This window comes from Lissotriton helveticus, chromosome 2_1 (genome assembly GCF_964261635.1).
Source record: "Lissotriton helveticus chromosome 2_1, aLisHel1.1, whole genome shotgun sequence".
NCBI lineage: Eukaryota > Metazoa > Chordata > Amphibia > Caudata > Salamandridae > Lissotriton > Lissotriton helveticus.
In genome coordinates this window covers 883,500,589-883,520,797 of record NC_136059.1, presented here as the reverse complement: position 1 = coordinate 883,520,797, position 20,209 = coordinate 883,500,589, and the positions used below count along the sequence as shown (strand labels likewise).

Genomic DNA, 20,209 nt, shown 5'->3' with positions numbered 1-20,209 from the left:
TTTTAACCTTTCTTATCAATGGCAACATGACTGTGATAACTGTGCTTCATCAAGTACTACTAGAATAGACTCTGAAAGATTTATATATTTGACTTTACCAGACTGCAAATCAGTGCCTTTTAATAATCTAGTTAAAGCAGCGGATCACAATATGGTGTGTACCCAATGTAAGTCTGCAATGCTGTCCACATTATTTCTACAAAATTATGGTCACTATGTCATTTTAATGTTCCAACGATGTAGACCTGATGGAACTAAATTGACAACTTCTATTAAAAATTTCGTGGCTTCTCAGTTATCGATATCAGGAAGAACCTTTACAACTGTAGCTATTATTTTTCATGACGGTCCTTCTACAACATCAGGGCATTACACATGCTATTTAAAAACTTCTAAAGGTTGGACCCAATGTAACGACACTCATTTGACTTTCAAACAACGTTTGCCTTTTGGCTTTATAAATTCATACCTAGTGTTTTTACAGCCAAAATTTAGGTAAAGGTAATTGGCCTATGAAGACGGGAGGAGTACTGATATATACTCATACATCTGACACTATTTGGCCAAATGGAAAGGTGCAGGAATGAGTAAAGAGTCATGACTGAAAAAAAGGAGTATATGAAAACATTGAAAATATTTCAGATGTTCTTGGAGTTTTTCTTCTAGAAAGTCGATGAAATGGATTTTTTACTGAACAGCAAAGTACTTTGCAACGAGAAAAGGACCTCCATGATATACTATTTGGCCTCAAGGAAAAGTAAGTCAATGAAAGATTAGTGTACATTTGTCATTTGTCAGAATCTACATTTTTTTTTTAAAACACAATCTTTTAGATTGTGTTTTTTTTTCCCGCTGTCATATGATGAGTAATTTGAACTCACTGTTTTAAGTGAAATTCAATATATTCTGAGAACAGCAAAAATAAACTATGTAACATGTTGTACAAGTTATTGTATACTTTGGATTGTGTAAATTAAATTGTATTCCCATTGTCTGACACTCACTTTTCTTTTTCCGTCCTCTTTCAGCTCTTTTTACTCACTTATAATATCTTTCTCTCACTGTCTGTAACCCCCGTTCCTTTACTCCACTTCTTTGACAACCCCTCATTCTCATTTCAACTGTGTGCATTCCCTCTCTCCCTTGCATAACTTTTCAGCTTTCAGTCTCTCTGCTTTACTTCCCTTTTCCATATTTTACTCCTTTGCTCTTCTAGTAATTCCTCTTTAGTCACTCAGCAGTATTGTCGCACTCTATCACTATAAATCACCCACTCTTCCTAGCTTATCTTTGTTTAATCCTTACTTTTGACCTCTTCTCTCTATTTTTCATTCACTACTTCTATGTCCTCAGTGCCTCACTTTCCTTGTCTTATGTTCACTTGTGTTTATCTACCTTCTATCATTTCTTTTAGAACAACTTCACTGCTCTTCTCTCATCGTTCTTCATCCCATTTCTTTTACTCTGGTTCTATTACTATCCCTGATTTTCTTTCTTTCAATGTCCTTCTCTTTACTTTCATCACCAAATTATTTTTTCTCAGTACCACTGTTTTAGTCGTCTTTAAGCATGAGCGCAAAATCCGCTACGCTCGCGGATTTTGCGAATTTTCGGCAAATTCGCGATCCGCGAACTCTCGCGAATTTACCGAAAATTCGCAATCCGCGAGCGGCGGATTCCGGGGGCAAAAGTTCAAGCCTTGCTGGCCTGTTGTAACTAATTTATGATGGCGCGGCAAGCTGCCAGCGCCATCCTAAGATAGTTACTAAATTAGCTTCAACAGGAAGCTCTAATAGATAAGATAAAGCAGGTCATCGAGCGCCTGCTTTATTTTATCTATTAGAGCTTCCTGTTGAAGCTAATTTAGTAACTATTTCAGGATGGCGCTGGCAGCTTGCCGGCGCCATCGTAAATTAGTTACAACAGGCACAAAACGGTGGCGTCTTCTTGAATAAATATGAAGGGCAGGGTTCATTCTGGCACGACGGTCCTGGCACAAAAATTAAACCTCAACCGCAGGCACTTTCAGATACCGATTAAGCATGTGCCCTAGTTGAAGCTTAAATTCAGTGACTCATTCATCTGCCCAAAAACAATCGTGAGCGTTGTCAAGGCTGGGCAGATGTGCCTTCTTCCTAAATATACCATCGAAAATTAGGTGTGATGCTGGGCAGAGGCCTTTGCATTCTTGACTTTCACGAGCGCAATCCTCGTGCTGTTCCTGTGGCCAGGAGTTTCTGTATCTTTATCTGCTGCTCTGATCGGTCTCTAATGTTTTATACACACAAGAGGGATGTGCACTCGCATGGAAGCGCCATCCGTTTGGCCCCGCCCACACACTCGCGGTGTGCACCGTCTTCCCGCCATTTACCCACTATGATGGGCAGCTCACTCAAGGGACCCCTGCGCCCTTCGGCGCAATTGCATAGTAACACACACCTGGTCGCTGTAGACAACTCTCTAGCACTTTAGGCAGCTGTAGTGTAGTAAAAGCACTATACATCTACCCAGAGGCCTTTGCATCTTTCATCTGCTGCTCTGATCGGTCTCTGACCTTTTATACACACAAGAGGCATGTGCACTCGCATGGAAGCCCCGCCCCAAATCCGCGGGTACGCAAATCCGCAAAATCCGCGGATTTTGCGGATCCACGATCCGTGAATACGCAAATCCGCGAATCGTGGATCCGCAAAATCCGCCCATGCTTAGTCGTCTTCTCCTCTCTTTCCTTTTTTTGCTCCCTTACTCATTTCCTTTTCTCACTCATTGTACTCCACCTCACTCAGTTTTTCTCTTAGTGTGTCTACCTTATAACTTCCTCAGTCCATTTCCCTCAATCGTTGTATATTATCCTCTCTCCCTTCATCCTTTCACTCTATGACTATTCTTCACTTACTCTCAGTTATCTTCTATTCCTCATTCTTCTAAATGCATCCTTAATTAGACTGTTTTCTGTCTCAGTCATTATCTTTTTACTTACTACTGTTTCCTGATTTAGTTTTGCTAACTCACATTGTTTTAGTATCTTTCTTCCCTTCAGTTCATTTCTCTGTTCTTCTCTTCCTCTGTGTCAGTGAATCTATATGCCTTACTCTTAGTAATTTGCTCTCATTCTATTTCTTTTTCTCTCTTTTTGTCCTTCTACCTTAGTTTATTTCCCTTTCTGTGTCCTTCACTCTAACTTTATTTGTAAATAGAGTGTTATGATTTTTAACCTCTACATTTGTATCTTTTAATTTAAAATACATATTTTACTAATTATAACTTATTTTTCTTCTCTCTTTCACAGATACAAACTGTAGTAAAAAATTTAATTAAACTGACATTTATTATATGGTAAGTATGACTAAAAAAATGTAGTTTGTCATCACCCTTTGCTTTAAGGTCACTAACATTTTCTCAATCTACCTCACTCCTGTGTCTTTACTCTGCTTCTCTCACTTATTCTTATTCTACATGTTTACTCCCCTTTCCCTATTTACACTCTCATATTCAACTTCATTCAATCCCTATTCTTTACTTCACTTACCCTCTGTTCCCTTCCTTTGCTTCTTCACTCATTCTCTTTTTCTTAATTATTTACCTTACTCCTACACATACACCTCATCCCCCTCCCAACACATACACACACCTCTAACATACACCCCACACACACACCACACACACACCTCATACACACAAAAAAACTCCCACACACACTCCTCAAAAACACACACACATTCCATACACACACATACATCGAAGACATATACACCCCACACTCATACACTTCTCACACATATTTCACACACCCTCACCTCCACCCACACCAAAACACTGCACACAACCACACCCACAGACACACCTTACACACCCACACTCCGACCTACACCCACTGACTCCCTATAAGTCACACACTGCATTACTTATCTTTTTTTTACTGTTTTACTCAAGTCCATTCAGGTACTGTTTCCTTTACTCTCTTTGTCCTCTCTCTTTGTCACTCCCCATGTGTTATCCTAATTCAATTTTTCTCCCTCTTTCATCCCTCTTTACTTATACTACCTGGTCTTTTCTCACTTTCCCTCATCGTTCTTCATTTATCGTGGTTCCGCCACTACCCTTCATTGTCCATTTTTTACTGTCCTTTTTTTTTCTTTTAACAGCCAATCACAGTCTCACACTATCTCTACTTTAGTGTTCTTCCTCTCTCTTCCTTTCTTTCGCTCCTTTACTCATTTTACTTTTCTAACTTTGATCCAATTACACCTTCTCTATTTTTTACTATGTAATAAATAATCCCTCTGTGGTCATCTTGTAGCTCTTTTTCTCTTAACATAACTCTTTGTGTCCTTCCCTCATGCTAACTGCTTCATTAAAAAAAAATCTATTTTTTTGCGGGGCGCGCCCCGGTACGCGTACCCTAAGGACAAAAAATTGACAGAGATCCTTTAAAAATATAGGTTTAATTTTATAAATGAAAGGTAGTTCTGAAAAGAACTTTTTTTTTAATTCTTTTTGTTGTTTTATATTTTTTTTTATTTTTTTTTTAACATTTTGTACTTTTTTTGGCTTTTCAAAACAGTTTTATATTTTTTTTGTATTTTTTATGGGAATAAACAAAGAGAAAGGGAATTGAAAATGGCTCAACTGGAGCAAAAAACCAAAAAAATTACTTCTTTTGTTTGGGGCAAATGTGATTCTGACCAGCAAGGACAATCAGCTTTACGCTCTTTTCACCATAGGCAATGAGCTTGCCACATTCAGTACAAGTGATTCTAAAAGTACCAAATTGTTGCTGAATGCAAGGCATCGTCTCCGTTGTTTCTGGGTCCGATTGACTGGGTTGCTTTCTTTTTGAGCTGGTCCTTGAACACTGGGGGAGGTGACTGGCCAGTTCCCTGATCTCTGCACGAGAGTAGTTAGCAGGATGCTTCCGGGTCATATGCCGAATCATGGTATGATTCCCAAATGAATATTTTTTATTTGGATTGCCCCTTGAGAGTTCTGCACCACAGATTCGACACGTTACCTTGGCCGTATTAACTTTTTTCTTGCCCTCTGGAAGAGAAAAAAACTCCCATACAATGTGTTCTTTTGGCTTGTATGGGGTAATTTCTTCCGGCAGCCATCTGCTCCCCTCCTCCTCTTCCTCTTCCTCCTCCTCCTCTTCTCCACCAGCAATGTATTGTTGTGGTGGTCCTCTTGGTGGTTGTGGTGGTGGTGGTGGTGCAGATGCTCCAGCTGCTGCTACAGTAGCCATTTCAAAGTACAAAAGAATTGTCTCTGTAGATGAAACAGGTCTTCCTCAGTCAAAAGACAAAGTCAGAGTGAGGAAGAAAGGTGGGGTTTTTTATCATTTGGAAAAAAAAACTGTGTTAAACCAATCAGAAGTGTTATTTTCAGGTCACAAGACCCAGGCTTTACTCATTTGAAAACCAAAACTGTTCTGCACCAATAGAAAGGGTTATTTTCAGGTCACAAGACCCAGGCTGGTCACAAGACCCAGGCTATACTCATTTGGAAACCAAAACTGTTCTGCACCAATAGAAAGTGTTATTTTCAGGTCACATGACCCGACCCGCTTACGCTACGCGCACCGGGGCGCGCCCGTAGTCACGCTCCGGGGCGCGCCCGCGGGTGCGTAGCGTAAACGCGCCAGGACGTTTCGCGATCGTATGCGATCGCGTGCTTTCGGTTGCGATTAAGCTGTGCGTCATATGACGCATCACGCGGTTAAGCGAAACGTCACGATGTTGTTTTCGTTCGCGAGAATAGTGCTAACGGGACGCTCCCCGGTACGCGCCCTGGGGCGCGCCGTAACATTGCGCTTACCCGTGCGTTCACCGGTACGCGCCCCGGGAGCGCCCCCGGGTTACAAATAAAAAAAGTATATATATATTTTTTTTTTTTACATGTTTATACAATATAAAATTCGTTTTAAAATGTTTCAATTTCTATACCTATTAAGATTTGCTATTAAAAAACCATTGAAATTCACTGAAAAAACCATACGTTTCACACCAGTTATAGTTAGGAATTAGCATTTAAAAAACCTATTAAATTCACTGAAAAAACCATAGGTTTTACACCAGTTATAGTTAGCTGGAAATTTTACTCGCATAAAACCATTGAAATTCCCACGTTATCGTTAGTTGGACTCACTATAACTTGCGCGTGCAATGCACTGCTGATGACGTCACATATTACATCACTCATGACATGGTCAGTGACATCACTCATGACGCGTATTTGTCAAGACACTGCGTCGTTTTCTTCTGTCCAAGAGGAGCGTTGTGGCTTAAGCCACAACAATATTATATATATATATATATATATATATATATATATATATATATATATATATATATATATATATATATATATATATATATATATATTTTTTTTTTTTTTCACACACAAGGTTGCCCCAAAGAAAACGCCTGCTCACGGGGAAGTTTAAATCCTTTAATGCGGGACTTCAGCAAAGCAGCACCTCGTGCCCATCCACTTTATCAAACTGCCCTACGCGTTTCAGACACCCATGTGTCCTTGATCACAGGCATGGTAAAATGTATACAGCAGCTTGTGGGAAACATCCTGATAAATAACCAAAGTCCCGCCCCAGTGGGCGTATGCTGAAAGCATGCTGGTACCTGTAGTTCCCCGTACATGATACTCAAGTGAGTGCTGCTGTATCATTCAATAATACATCATTTTACCCCAGTGGGCTTGGAGGGGTAAAGACACTGCCAAAGCTGTTCATTCAATGTCCCAGCAGACGGACCTCCTCGCTCCAAAGCGCTCGGTATTTACCAAACGCAGGAACTGCCGGTGTAGCAGTGGGGCGTCTCCGCGGCTGAGCAGGCCGCCAAAAATTTCACACACAAGGTTGCCCCAAAGAAAACGCCTGCTCACGAGGAAGTTTAAATCCTTTAATGCGGGACTTCAGCAAAGCAGCACCTCGTGCCCATCCACTTTATCAAACTGCCCTACGCGTTTCAGACACCCATGTGTCCTTGATCACAGGCATGGTAAAATGTATACAGCAGCTTGTGGGAAACATCCTGATAAATAACCAAAGTCCCGTCCCAGTGGGCGTATGCTGAAAGCATGCTGGTACCTGTAGTTCCCCGTACATGATACTCAAGTGAGTGCTGCTGTATCATTCAATAATACATCATTTTACCCCAGTGGGCTTTGGGGCAACCTTGTGTGTGAAATTTTTGGCGGCCTGCTCAGCCGCGGAGACGCCCCACTGCTACACCATATTTACAACAAGGGGTGGTGATGGACAGAGTCTCTGAATTAAGCAGAATACTCTCGCCCAGTCAAGAGATCAGGGCTAGATCCAACACCGTTTTTTAGCTCATTGCACCATCCCAGTTTCAGAACCTGGCTGTATGCAAATTAGTCTGTCCCTGGCCCAGTGCATCATGGGAACAGGGCAGACCAGACTACAAAAGCCAATTCTTACACTGGGAAGGAAACAAGCTTCCGGGGACCGGTTTCTGGCATTTCAGCCGTCTTCGGCCCGGCTTGCTTGAATCCTGATGGTGCAATGAGCAAGGGACTCACATCTGAGTATACCCTTCCACGCTTAGGGTGGACAAAATATTTACAACAAGGGGTGGTGATGGACAGAGTCTCTGAATTAAGCAGAATACTCTCACCCAGTCAAGAGATCAGGGCTAGATCCAACACCGTTTTTTAGCTCATTGCACCATCCCAGTTTCAGAACCTGGCTGTATGCAAATTAGTCTGTCCCTGGCCCAGTGCATCATGGGAACAGGGCAGACCAGACTACAAAAGCCAATTCTTACACTGGGAAGGAAACAAGCTTCCGGGGACCGGTTTCTGGCATTTCAGCCGTCTTCGGCCCGGCTTGCTTGAATCCTGATGGTGCAATGAGCAAGGGACTCACATCTGAGTATACCCTTCCACGCTTAGGGTGGACAAAATATTTACAACAAGGGGTGGTGATGGACAGAGTCTCTGAATTAAGCAGAATACTCTCACCCAGTCAAGAGATCAGGGCTAGATCCAACACCGTTTTTTAGCTCATTGCACCATCCCAGTTTCAGAACCTGGCTGTATGCAAATTAGTCTGTCCCTGGCCCAGTGCATCATGGGAACAGGGCAGACCAGACTACAAAAGCCAATTCTTACACTGGGAAGGAAACAAGCTTCCGGGGACCGGTTTCTGGCATTTCAGCCGTCTTCGGCCCAGCTTCCTTGAATCCTGATGGTGCAATGAGCAAGGGACTCACATCTGAGTATACCCTTCCACGCTTAGGGTGGACAAAATATTTACAACAAGGGGTGGCGATGGACAGAGTCTCTGAATTAAGCAGAATACTCTCACCCAGTCAAGAGATCAGGGCTAGATCCAACACCGTTTTTTAGCTCATTGCACCATCCCAGTTTCAGAACCTGGCTGTATGCAAATTAGTCTGTCCCTGGCCCAGTGCATCATGGGAACAGGGCAGACAACACTACAAAAGCCAATTCTTACACTGGGAAGGAAACAAGCTTCCGGGGACCGGTTTCTGGCATTTCAGCCGTCTTCGGCCCGGCTTGCTTGAATCCTGATGGTGCAATGAGCAAGGGACTCACATCTGAGTATACCCTTCCACGCTTAGGGTGGACAAAATATTTACAACAAGGGGTGGTGATGGACAGAGTCTCTGAATTAAGCAGAATACTCTCACCCAGTCAAGAGATCAGGGCTAGATCCAACACCGTTTTTTAGCTCATTGCACCATCCCAGTTTCAGAACCTGGCTGTATGCAAATTAGTCTGTCCTTGGCCCAGTGCATCATGGGAACAGGGCAGACCAGACTACAAAAGCCAATTCTTACACTGGGAAGGAAACAAGCTTCCGGGGACCGGTTTCTTGCATTTCAGCCGTCTTCGGCCCGGCTTGCTTGAATCCTGATGGTGCAATGAGCAAGGGACTCACATCTGAGTATACCCTTCCACGCTTAGGGTGGACAAAATATTTACAACAAGGGGTGGTGATGGACAGAGTCTCTGAATTAAGCAGAATACTCTCACCCAGTCAAGAGATCAGGGCTAGATCCAACACCGTTTTTTAGCTCATTGCACCATCCCAGTTTCAGAACCTGGCTGTATGCAAATTAGTCTGTCCCTGGCCCAGTGCATCATGGGAACAGGGCAGACCAGACTACAAAAGCCAATTCTTACACTGGGAAGGAAACAAGCTTCCGGGGACCGGTTTCTGGCATTTCAGCCGTCTTCGGCCCGGCTTGCTTGAATCCTGATGGTGCAATGAGCAAGGGACTCACATCTGAGTATACCCTTCGACGCTTAGGGTGGACAAAATATTTACAACAAGGGGTGGTGATGGACAGAGTCTCTGAATTAAGCAGAATACTCTCACCCAGTCAAGAGATCAGGGCTAGATCCAACACCGTTTTTTAGCTCATTGCACCATCCCAGTTTCAGAACCTGGCTGTATGCAAATTAATTTGTCCCTGGCCCAGTGCATCATGGGAACAGGGCAGACCAGACTACAAAAGCCAATTCTTACACTGGGAAGGAAACAAGCTTCCGGGGACCGGTTTCTGGCATTTCAGCCGTCTTCGGCCTGGCTTGCTTGAATCCTGATGGTGCAATGAGCAAGGGACTCACATCTGAGTATACCCTTCCACGCTTAGGGTGGACAAAATATTTACAACAAGGGGTGGTGATGGACAGAGTCTCTGAATTAAGCAGAATACTCTCACCCAGTCAAGAGATCAGGGCTAGATCCAACACCGTTTTTTAGCTCATTGCACCATCCCAGTTTCAGAACCTGGCTGTATGCAAATTAGTCTGTCCCTGGCCCAGTGCATCATGGGAACAGGGAAGACCAGACTACAAAAGCCATTTCTTACACTGGGAAGGAAACAAGCTTCCGGGGACCGGTTTCTGGCATTTCAGCCGTCTTCGGCCCGGCTTGCTTGAATCCTGATGGTGCAATGAGCAAGGGACTCACAGCTGAGTATACCCTTCCACGCTTAGGGTGGACAAAATATTTACAACAAGGGGTGGTGATGGACAGAGTCTCTGAATTAAGCAGAATACTCTCACCCAGTCAAGAGATCAGGGCTAGATCCAACACCGTTTTTTAGCTCATTGCACCATCCCAGTTTCAGAACCTGGCTGTATGCAAATTAGTCTGTCCCTGGCCCAGTGCATCATGGGAACAGGGCAGACCAGACTACAAAAGCCAATTCTTACACTGGGAAGGAAACAAGCTTCCGGGGACCGGTTTCTGGCATTTCAGCCGTCTTCGGCCCGGCTTGCTTGAATCCTGATGGTGCAATGAGCAAGGGACTCACATCTGAGTATACCCTTCCACGCTTAGGGTGGACAAAATATTTACAACAAGGGGTGGTGATGGACAGAGTCTCTGAATTAAGCAGAATACTCTCACCCAGTCAAGAGATCAGGGCTAGATCCAACACCGTTTTTTAGCTCATTGCACCATCCCAGTTTCAGAACCTGGCTGTATGCAAATTAGTCTGTCCCTGGCCCAGTGCATCATGGGAACAGGGCAGACCAGACTACAAAAGCCAATTCTTACACTGGGAAGGAAACAAGCTTCCGGGGACCGGTTTTTGGCATTTCAGCCATCTTCGGCCCGGCTTGCTTGAATCCTGATGGTGCAATGAGCAAGGGACTCACATCTGAGTATACCCTTCCACGCTTAGGGTGGACAAAAAATTTACAACAAGGGGTGGTGATGGACAGAGTCTCTGAATTAAGCAGAATACTCTCACCCAGTCAAGAGATCAGGGCTAGATCCAACACCGTTTTTTAGCTCATTGCAACATCCCAATTTCAGAACCTGGCTGTATGCAAATTAGTCTGTCCCAGGCCCAGTGCATCATGGGAACAGGGCAGACCAGACTACAAAAGCCAATTCTTACACTGGGAAGGAAACAAGCTTCCGGGGACCGGTTTCTGGCATTTCAGCCGTCTTCGGCCCGGCTTGCTTGAATCCTGATGGTGCAATGAGCAAGGGACTCACATCTGAGTATACCCTTCCACGCTTAAGGTGGACAAAATATTTACAACAAGGGGTGGTGATGGACAGAGTCTCTGAATTAAGCAGAATACTCTCACCCAGTCAAGAGATCAGGGCTAGATCCAACACCGTTTTTTAGCTCATTGCACCATCCCAGTTTCAGAACCTGGCTGTATGCAAATTAGTCTGTCCCTGGCCCAGTGCATCATGGGAACAGGGCAGACCAGACTACAAAAGCCAATTCTTACACTGGGAAGGAAACAAGCTTCCGGGGACCGGTTTCTGGCATTTCAGCCGTCTTCGGCCCGGCTTGCTTGAATCCTGATTGTGCAATGAGCAAGGGACTCACATCTGAGTATACCCTTCCACGCTTAGGGTGGACAAAATATTTACAACAAGGGGTGGTGATGGACAGAGTCTCTGAATTAAGCAGAATACTCTCACCCAGTCAAGAGATCAGGGCTAGATCCAACACCGTTTTTTAGCTCATTGCACCATCCCAGTTTCAGAACCTGGCTGTATGCAGATTAGTCTGTCCCTGGCCCAGTGCATCATGGGAACAGGGCAGACCAGACTACAAAAGCCAATTCTTACACTGGGAAGGAAACAAGCTTCCGGGGACCGGTTTCTGGCATTTCAGCCGTCTTCGGCCCGGCTTGCTTGAATCCTGATGGTGCAATGAGCAAGGGACTCACATCTGAGTATACCCTTCGACGCTTAGGGTGGACGAAATATTTACAACAAGGGGTGGTGATGGACAGAGTCTCTGAATTAAGCAGAATACTCTCACCCAGTCAAGAGATCAGGGCTAGATCGAACACCGTTTTTTAGCTCATTGCACCATCCCAGTTTCAGAACCTGGCTGTATGCAAATTAATCTGTCCCTGGCCCAGTGCATCATGGGAACAGGGCAGACCAGACTACAAAAGCCAATTCTTACACTGGGAAGGAAACAAGCTTCCGGGGACCGGTTTCTGGCATTTCAGCCGTCTTCGGCCCGGCTTGCTTGAATCCTGATGGTGCAATGAGCAAGGGACTCACATCTGAGTATACCCTTCCACGCTTAGGGTGGACAAAATATTTACAACAAGGGGTGGTGATGGACAGAGTCTCTGAATTAAGCAGAATACTCTCACCCAGTCAAGAGATCAGGGCTAGATCCAACACCGTTTTTTAGCTCATTGCACCATCCCAGTTTCAGAACCTGGCTGTATGCAAATTAGTCTGTCCCTGGCCCAGTGCATCATGGGAACAGGGAAGACCAGACTACAAAAGCCATTTCTTACACTGGGAAGGAAACAAGCTTCCGGGGACCGGTTTCTGGCATTTCAGCCGTCTTCGGCCCGGCTTGCTTGAATCCTGATGGTGCAATGAGCAAGGGACTCACATCTGAGTATACCCTTCCACGCTTAGGGTGGACAAAATATTTACAACAAGGGGTGGTGATGGACAGAGTCTCTGAATTAAGCAGAATACTCTCACCCAGTCAAGAGATCAGGGCTAGATCCAACACCGTTTTTTAGCTCATTGCACCATCCCAGTTTCAGAACCTGGCTGTATGCAAATTAGTCTGTCTCTGGCCCAGTGCATCATGGGAACAGGGCAGACCAGACTACAAAAGCCAATTCTTACACTGGGAAGGAAACAAGCTTCCGGGGACCGGTTTCTGGCATTTCAGCCGTCTTCGGCCCGGCTTGCTTGAATCCTGATGGTGCAATGAGCAAGGGACTCACATCTGAGTATACCCTTCCTTGCTTAGGGTGGACAAAATATTTACAACAAGGGGTGGTGATGGACAGAGTCTCTGAATTAAGCAGAATACTCTCACCCAGTCAAGAGATCAGGGCTAGATCCAACACCGTTTTTTAGCTCATTGCACCATCCCAGTTTCAGAACCTGGCTGTATGCAAATTAGTCTGTCCCTGGCCCAGTGCATCATGGGAACAGGGCAGACCAGACTACAAAAGCCAATTCTTACACTGGGAAGGAAACAAGCTTCCGGGGACCGGTTTCTGGCATTTCAGCCATCTTCGGCCCGGCTTGCTTGAATCCTGATGGTGCAATGAGCAAGGGACTCACATCTGAGTATAACCTTCCACGCTTAGGGTGGACAAAATATTTACAACAAGGGGTGGTGATGGACAGAGTCTCTGAATTAAGCAGAATACTCTCACCCAGTCAAGAGATCAGGGCTAGATCCAACACCGTTTTTTAGCTCATTGCAACATCCCAATTTCAGAACCTGGCTGTATGCAAATTAGTCTGTCCCTGGCCCATTGCATCATGGGAACAGGGCAGACCAGACTACAAAAGCCAATTCTTACACTGGGAAGGAAACAAGCTTCCGGGGACCGGTTTCTGGCATTTCAGCCGTCTTCGGCCCGGCTTGCTTGAATCCTGATGGTGCAATGAGCAAGGGACTCACATCTGAGTATACCCTTCCACGCTTAAGGTGGACAAAATATTTACAACAAGGGGTGGTGATGGACAGAGTCTCTGAATTAAGCAGAATACTCTCACCCAGTCAAGAGATCAGGGCTAGATCCAACACCGTTTTTTAGCTCATTGCACCATCCCAGTTTCAGAACCTGGCTGTATGCAAATTAGTCTGTCCCTGGCCCAGTGCATCATGGGAACAGGGCAGACCAGACTACAAAAGCCAATTCTTACACTGGGAAGGAAACAAGCTTCCGGGGACCGGTTTCTGGCATTTCAGCCGTCTTCGGCCCGGCTTGCTTGAATCCTGATGGTGCAATGAGCAAGGGACTCACATCTGAGTATACCCTTCCACGCTTAGGGTGGACAAAATATTTACAACAAGGGGTGGTGATGGACAGAGTCTCTGAATTAAGCAGAATACTCTCACCCAGTCAAGAGATCAGGGCTAGATCCAACACCGTTTTTTAGCTCATTGCACCATCCCAGTTTCAGAACCTGGCTGTATGCAGATTAGTCTGTCCCTGGCCCAGTGCATCATGGGAACAGGGCAGACCAGACTACAAAAGCCAATTCTTACACTGGGAAGGAAACAAGCTTCCGGGGACCGGTTTCTGGCATTTCAGCCGTCTTCGGCCCGGCTTGCTTGAATCCTGATGGTGAAATGAGCAAGGGACTCACATCTGAGTATACCCTTCCACGCTTAGGGTGGACAAAATATTTACAACAAGGGGTGGTGATGGACAGAGTCTCTGAATTAAGCAGAATACTCTCACCCAGTCAAGAGATCAGGGCTAGGTCCAACACCGTTTTTTAGCTCATTGCACCATCCCAGTTTCAGAACCTGGCTGTATGCAAATTAGTCTGTCCCTGGCTCAGTGCATCATGGGAACAGGGCAGACCAAACTACAAAAGCCAATTCTTACACCGGGAAGGAAACAAGCTTCCGGGGACCGGTTTCTGGCATTTCAGCCGTCTTGCTTGAATCCTGATGGTGCAATGAGCAAGGGACTCACATCTGAGTATACCCTTCCACGCTTAAGGTGGACAAAATATTTACAACAAGGGGTGGTGATGGACAGAGTCTCTGAATTAAGCAGAATACTCTCACCCAGTCAAGAGATCAGGGCTAGATCCAACACCGTTTTTTAGCTCATTGCACCATCCCAGTTTCAGAACCTGGCTGTATGCAGATTAGTCTGTCCCTGGCCCAGTGCATCATGGGAACAGGGCAGACCAGACTACAAAAGCCAATTCTTACACTGGGAAGGAAACAAGCTTCCGGGGACCGGTTTCTGGCATTTCAGCCGTCTTCGGCCCGCCTTGCTTGAATCCTGATGGTGCAATGAGCAAGGGACTCACATCTGAGTATACCCTTCCACGCTTAGGGTGGACAAAATATTTACAACAAGCGGTGGTGATGGACAGAGTCTCTGAATTAAGCAGAATACTCTCACCCAGTCAAGAGATCAGGGCTAGATCCAACACCGTTTTTTAGCTCATTGCACCATCCCAGTTTCAGAACCTGGCTGTATGCAAATTAGTCTGTCCCTGGCCCAGTGCATCATGGGAACAGGGCAGACCAGACTACAAAAGCCAATTCTTACACTGGGAAGGAGACAAGCTTCCGGGGACCGGTTTCTGGAATTTCAGCCGTCTTCGGCCCGGCTTGCTTGAATCCTGATGGTGCAATGAGCAATGGACTCACATCTGAGTATACCCTTCCACGCTTAGGGTGGACAAAATATTTACAACAAGGGGTGGTGATGGACAGAGTCTCTGAATTAAGCAGAATACTCTCACCCAGTCAAGAGATCAGGGCTAGATCCAACACCGTTTTTTAGCTCATTGCACCATCCCAGTTTCAGAATCTGGCTGTATGCAAATTAGTCTGTCCCTGGCCCAGTGCATCATGGGAACAGGGCAGACCAGACTACAAAAGCCAATTCTTACACTGGGAAGGAAACAAGCTTCCGGGGACCGGTTTCTGGCATTTCAGCAGTCTTCGGCCCGGCTTGCTTGAATCCTGATGGTGCAATGAGCAAGGGACTCACATCTGAGTACACCCTTCCACGCTTAGGGTGGACAAAATATTTACAACAAGGGGTGGTGATGGACAGAGTCTCTGAATTAAGCAGAATACTCTCACCCAGTCAAGAGATCAGGGCTAGATCCAACACCGTTTTTTAGCTCATTGCACCATCCCAGTTTCAGAACCTGGCTGTATGCAAATTAGTCTGTCCCTGGCCCAGTGCATCATGGGAACAGGGCAGACCAGACTACAAAAGCCAATTCTTACACTGGGAAGGAAACAAGCTTCCGGGGACCGGTTTCTGGCATTTCAGCCGTCTTCGGCCCGGCTTGCTTGAATCCTGATGGTGCAATGAGCAAGGGACTCACATCTGAGTATACCCTTCGACGCTTAGGGTGGACAAAATATTTACAACAAGGGGTGGTGATGGACAGAGTCTCTGAATTAAGCAGAATACTCTCACCCAGTCAAGAGATCAGGGCTAGATCCAACACCGTTTTTCAGCTCATTGCACCATCCCAGTTTCAGAACCTGGCTGTATGCAAATTAGTCTGTCCCTGGCCCAGTGCATCATGGGAACAGGGCAGACCAGACTACAAAAGCCAATTCTTACACTGGGAAGGAAACAAGCTTCCGGGGACCGGTTTCTGGCATTTCAGCCGTCTTCGGCCCGGCTTGCTTGAATCCTGATGGTGCAATGAGCAAGGGACTCACATCTGAGTATACCCTTCCACGCTTAGGGTGGACAAAATATTTACAACAAGGGGTGGTGATGGACAAGGTCTCTGAATTAAGCAGAATACTCTCACCCAGTCAAGAGATCAGGGCTAGATCCAACACCGTTTTTTAGCTCATTGCACCATCCCAGTTTCAGAACCTGGCTGTATGCAAATTAGTCTTTCCCTGGCCCAGTGCATCATGGGAACAGGGCAGACCAGACTACAAAAGCCAATTCTTACACTGGGAAGGAAACAAGCTTCCGGGGACCGGTTTCTGGCATTTCAGCCGTCTTCGGCCCGGCTTGCTTGAATCCTGATGATGCAATGAGCAAGGGACTCACATCTGAGTATACCCTTCCACGCTTAGGGTGGACAAAATATTTACAACAAGGGGTGGTGATGGACAGAGTCTCTGAATTAAGCAGAATACTCTCACCCAGTCAAGAGATCAGGGCTAGATCCAACACCGTTTTTTAGCTCATTGCACCATCCCAGTTTCAGAACCTGGCTGTATGCAAATTAGTCTGTCCCTGGCCCAGTGCATCATGGGAACAGGGCAGACCAGACTACAAAAGCCAATTCTTACACTGGGAAGGAAACAAGCTTCCGGGGACCGGTTTCTGGTATTTCAGCCGTCTTCGGCCCGGCTTGCTTGAATCCTGATGGTGCAATGAGCAAGGGACTCACATCTGAGTATACCCTTCCACGCTTAGGGTGGACAAAATATTTACAACAAGGGGTGGTGATGGACAGAGTCTCTGAATTAAGCAGAATACTCTCACCCAGTCAAGAGATCTGGGCTAGATCCAACACCGTTTTTTAGCTCATTGCACCATCCCAGTTTCAGAACCTGGCTGTATGCAAATTAGTCTGTCCCTGGCCCTGTGCATCATGGGAACAGGGCAGACCAGACTACAAAAGCCAATTCTTACACTGGGAAGGAAACAAGCTTCCGGGGACCGGTTTCTGGCATTTTAGCCGTCTTCGGCCCGGCTTGCTTGAATCCTGATGGTGCAATGAGCAAGGGACTCACATCTGAGTATACCCTTCCACGCTTAGGGTGGACAAAATACTTACAACAAGGGGTGGTGATGGACAGAGTCTCTGAATTAAGCAGAATACTCTCACCCAGTCAAGAGATCAGGGCTAGATCCAACACCGTTTTTTTAGCTCATTGCACCATCCCAGTTTCAGAACCTGGCTGTATGCAAATTAGTCTGTCCCTGGCCCAGTGCATCATGGGAACAGGGCAGACCAGACTACAAAAGCCAATTCTTACACTGGGAAGGAAACAAGCTTCCGGGGACCGGTGTCTGGCATTTCAGCCGTCTTCGGCCCGGCTTGCTTGAATCCTGATGGTGCAATGAGCAAGGGAATCACATCTGAGTATACCCTTCCACGCTTAGGGTGGACAAAATATTTACAACAAGGGGTGGTGATGGACAGAGTCTCTGAATTAAGCAGAATACTCTCACCCAGTCAAGAGATCAGGGCTAGATCCAACACCGTTTTTTAGCTCATTGCACCATCCCAGTTTCAGAATCTGGCTGTATGCAAATTAGTCTGTCCCTGGCCCAGTGCATCATGGGAACAGGGCAGACCAGACTACAAAAGCCAATTCTTACACTGGGAAGGAAACAAGCTTCCGGGGACCGGTTTCTGGCATTTCAGCAGTCTTCGGCCCGGCTTGCTTGAATCCTGATGGTGCAATGAGCAAGGGACTCACATCTGAGTACACCCTTCCACGCTTAGGGTGGACAAAATATTTACAACAAGGGGTGGTGATGGACAGAGTCTCTGAATTAAGCAGAATACCCTCACCCAGTCAAGAGATCAGGGCTAGATCCAACACCGTTTTTTAGCTCATTGCACCATCCCAGTTTCAGAACCTGGCTGTATGCAAATTAGTCTGTCCCTGGCCCAGTGCATCATGGGAACAGGGCAGACCAGACTACAAAAGCCAATTCTTACACTGGGAAGGAAACAAGCTTCCGGGGACCGGTTTCTGGCATTTCAGCCGTCTTCGGCCCGGCTTGCTTGAATCCTGATGGTGCAATGAGCAAGGGACTCACATCTGAGTATACCCTTCGACGCTTAGGGTGGACAAAATATTTACAACAAGGGGTGGTGATGGACAGAGTCTCTGAATTAAGCAGAATACTCTCACCCAGTCAAGAGATCAGGGCTAGATCCAACACCGTTTTTCAGCTCATTGCACCATCCCAGTTTCAGAACCTGGCTGTATGCAAATTAGTCTGTCCCTGGCCCAGTGCATCATGGGAACAGGGCAGACCAGACTACAAAAGCCAATTCTTACACTGGGAAGGAAACAAGCTTCCGGGGACCGGTTTCTGGCATTTCAGCCGTCTTCGGCCCGGCTTGCTTGAATCCTGATGGTGCAATGAGCAAGGGACTCACATCTGAGTATACCCTTCCACGCTTAGGGTGGACAAAATATTTACAACAAGGGGTGGTGATGGACAAGGTCTCTGAATTAAGCAGAATACTCTCACCCAGTCAAGAGATCAGGGCTAGATCCAACACCGTTTTTTAGCTCATTGCACCATCCCAGTTTCAGAACCTGGCTGTATGCAAATTAGTCTTTCCCTGGCCCAGTGCATCATGGGAACAGGGCAGACCAGACTACAAAAGCCAATTCTTACACTGGGAAGGAAACAAGCTTCCGGGGACCGGTTTCTGGCATTTCAGCCGTCTTCGGCCCGGCTTGCTTGAATCCTGATGATGCAATGAGCAAGGGACTCACATCTGAGTATACCCTTCCACGCTTAGGGTGGACAAAATATTTACAACAAGGGGTGGTGATGGACAGAGTCTCTGAATTAAGCAGAATACTCTCACCCAGTCAAGAGATCAGGGCTAGATCCAACACCGTTTTTTAGCTCATTGCACCATCCCAGTTTCAGAACCTGGCTGTATGCAAATTAGTCTGTCCCTGGCCCAGTGCATCATGGGAACAGGGCAGACCAGACTACAAAAGCCAATTCTTACACTGGGAAGGAAACAAGCTTCCGGGGACCGGTTTCTGGTATTTCAGCCGTCTTCGGCCCGGCTTGCTTGAATCCTGATGGTGCAATGAGCAAGGGACTCACATCTGAGTATACCCTTCCACGCTTAGGGTGGACAAAATATTTACAACAAGGGGTGGTGATGGACAGAGTCTCTGAATTAAGCAGAATACTCTCACCCAGTCAAGAGATCTGGGCTAGATCCAACACCGTTTTTTAGCTCATTGCACCATCCCAGTTTCAGAACCTGGCTGTATGCAAATTAGTCTGTCCCTGGCCCTGTGCATCATGGGAACAGGGCAGACCAGACTACAAAAGCCAATTCTTACACTGGGAAGGAAACAAGCTTCCGGGGACCGGTTTCTGGCATTTTAGCCGTCTTCGGCCCGGCTTGCTTGAATCCTGATGGTGCAATGAGCAAGGGACTCACATCTGAGTATACCCTTCCACGCTTAGGGTGGACAAAATACTTACAACAAGGGGTGGTGATGGACAGAGTCTCTGAATTAAGCAGAATACTCTCACCCAGTCAAGAGATCAGGGCTAGATCCAACACCGTTTTTTTAGCTCATTGCACCATCCCAGTTTCAGAACCTGGCTGTATGCAAATTAGTCTGTCCCTGGCCCAGTGCATCATGGGAACAGGGCAGACCAGACTACAAAAGCCAATTCTTACACTGGGAAGGAAACAAGCTTCCGGGGACCGGTGTCTGGCATTTCAGCCGTCTTCGGCCCGGCTTGCTTGAATCCTGATGGTGCAATGAGCAAGGGAATCACATCTGAGTATACCCTTCCACGCTTAGGGTGGACAAAATATTTACAACAAGGGGTGGTGATGGACAGAGTCTCTGAATTTAGCAGAATACTCTCACCCAGTCAAGAGATCAGGGCTAGATCCAACACCGTTTTTTAACTCATTGCACCATCCCAGTTTCAGAACCTGGCTGTATGCAAATTAGTCTGTCCCTGGCCCAGTGCATCA

The 20,209-nt window shown here is 46.1% G+C and overlaps 1 protein-coding gene across 1 annotated transcript in view; it reads right to left on the bottom strand.

Moving 5' to 3' along the window:
- ADAMTS19 (ADAM metallopeptidase with thrombospondin type 1 motif 19) overlaps positions 1–20,209 on the bottom strand; it is a 1,315,906-nt gene that overhangs the window by 353,991 nt on the left and 941,706 nt on the right. The gene's annotated exons all lie outside the window — the stretch shown is intronic.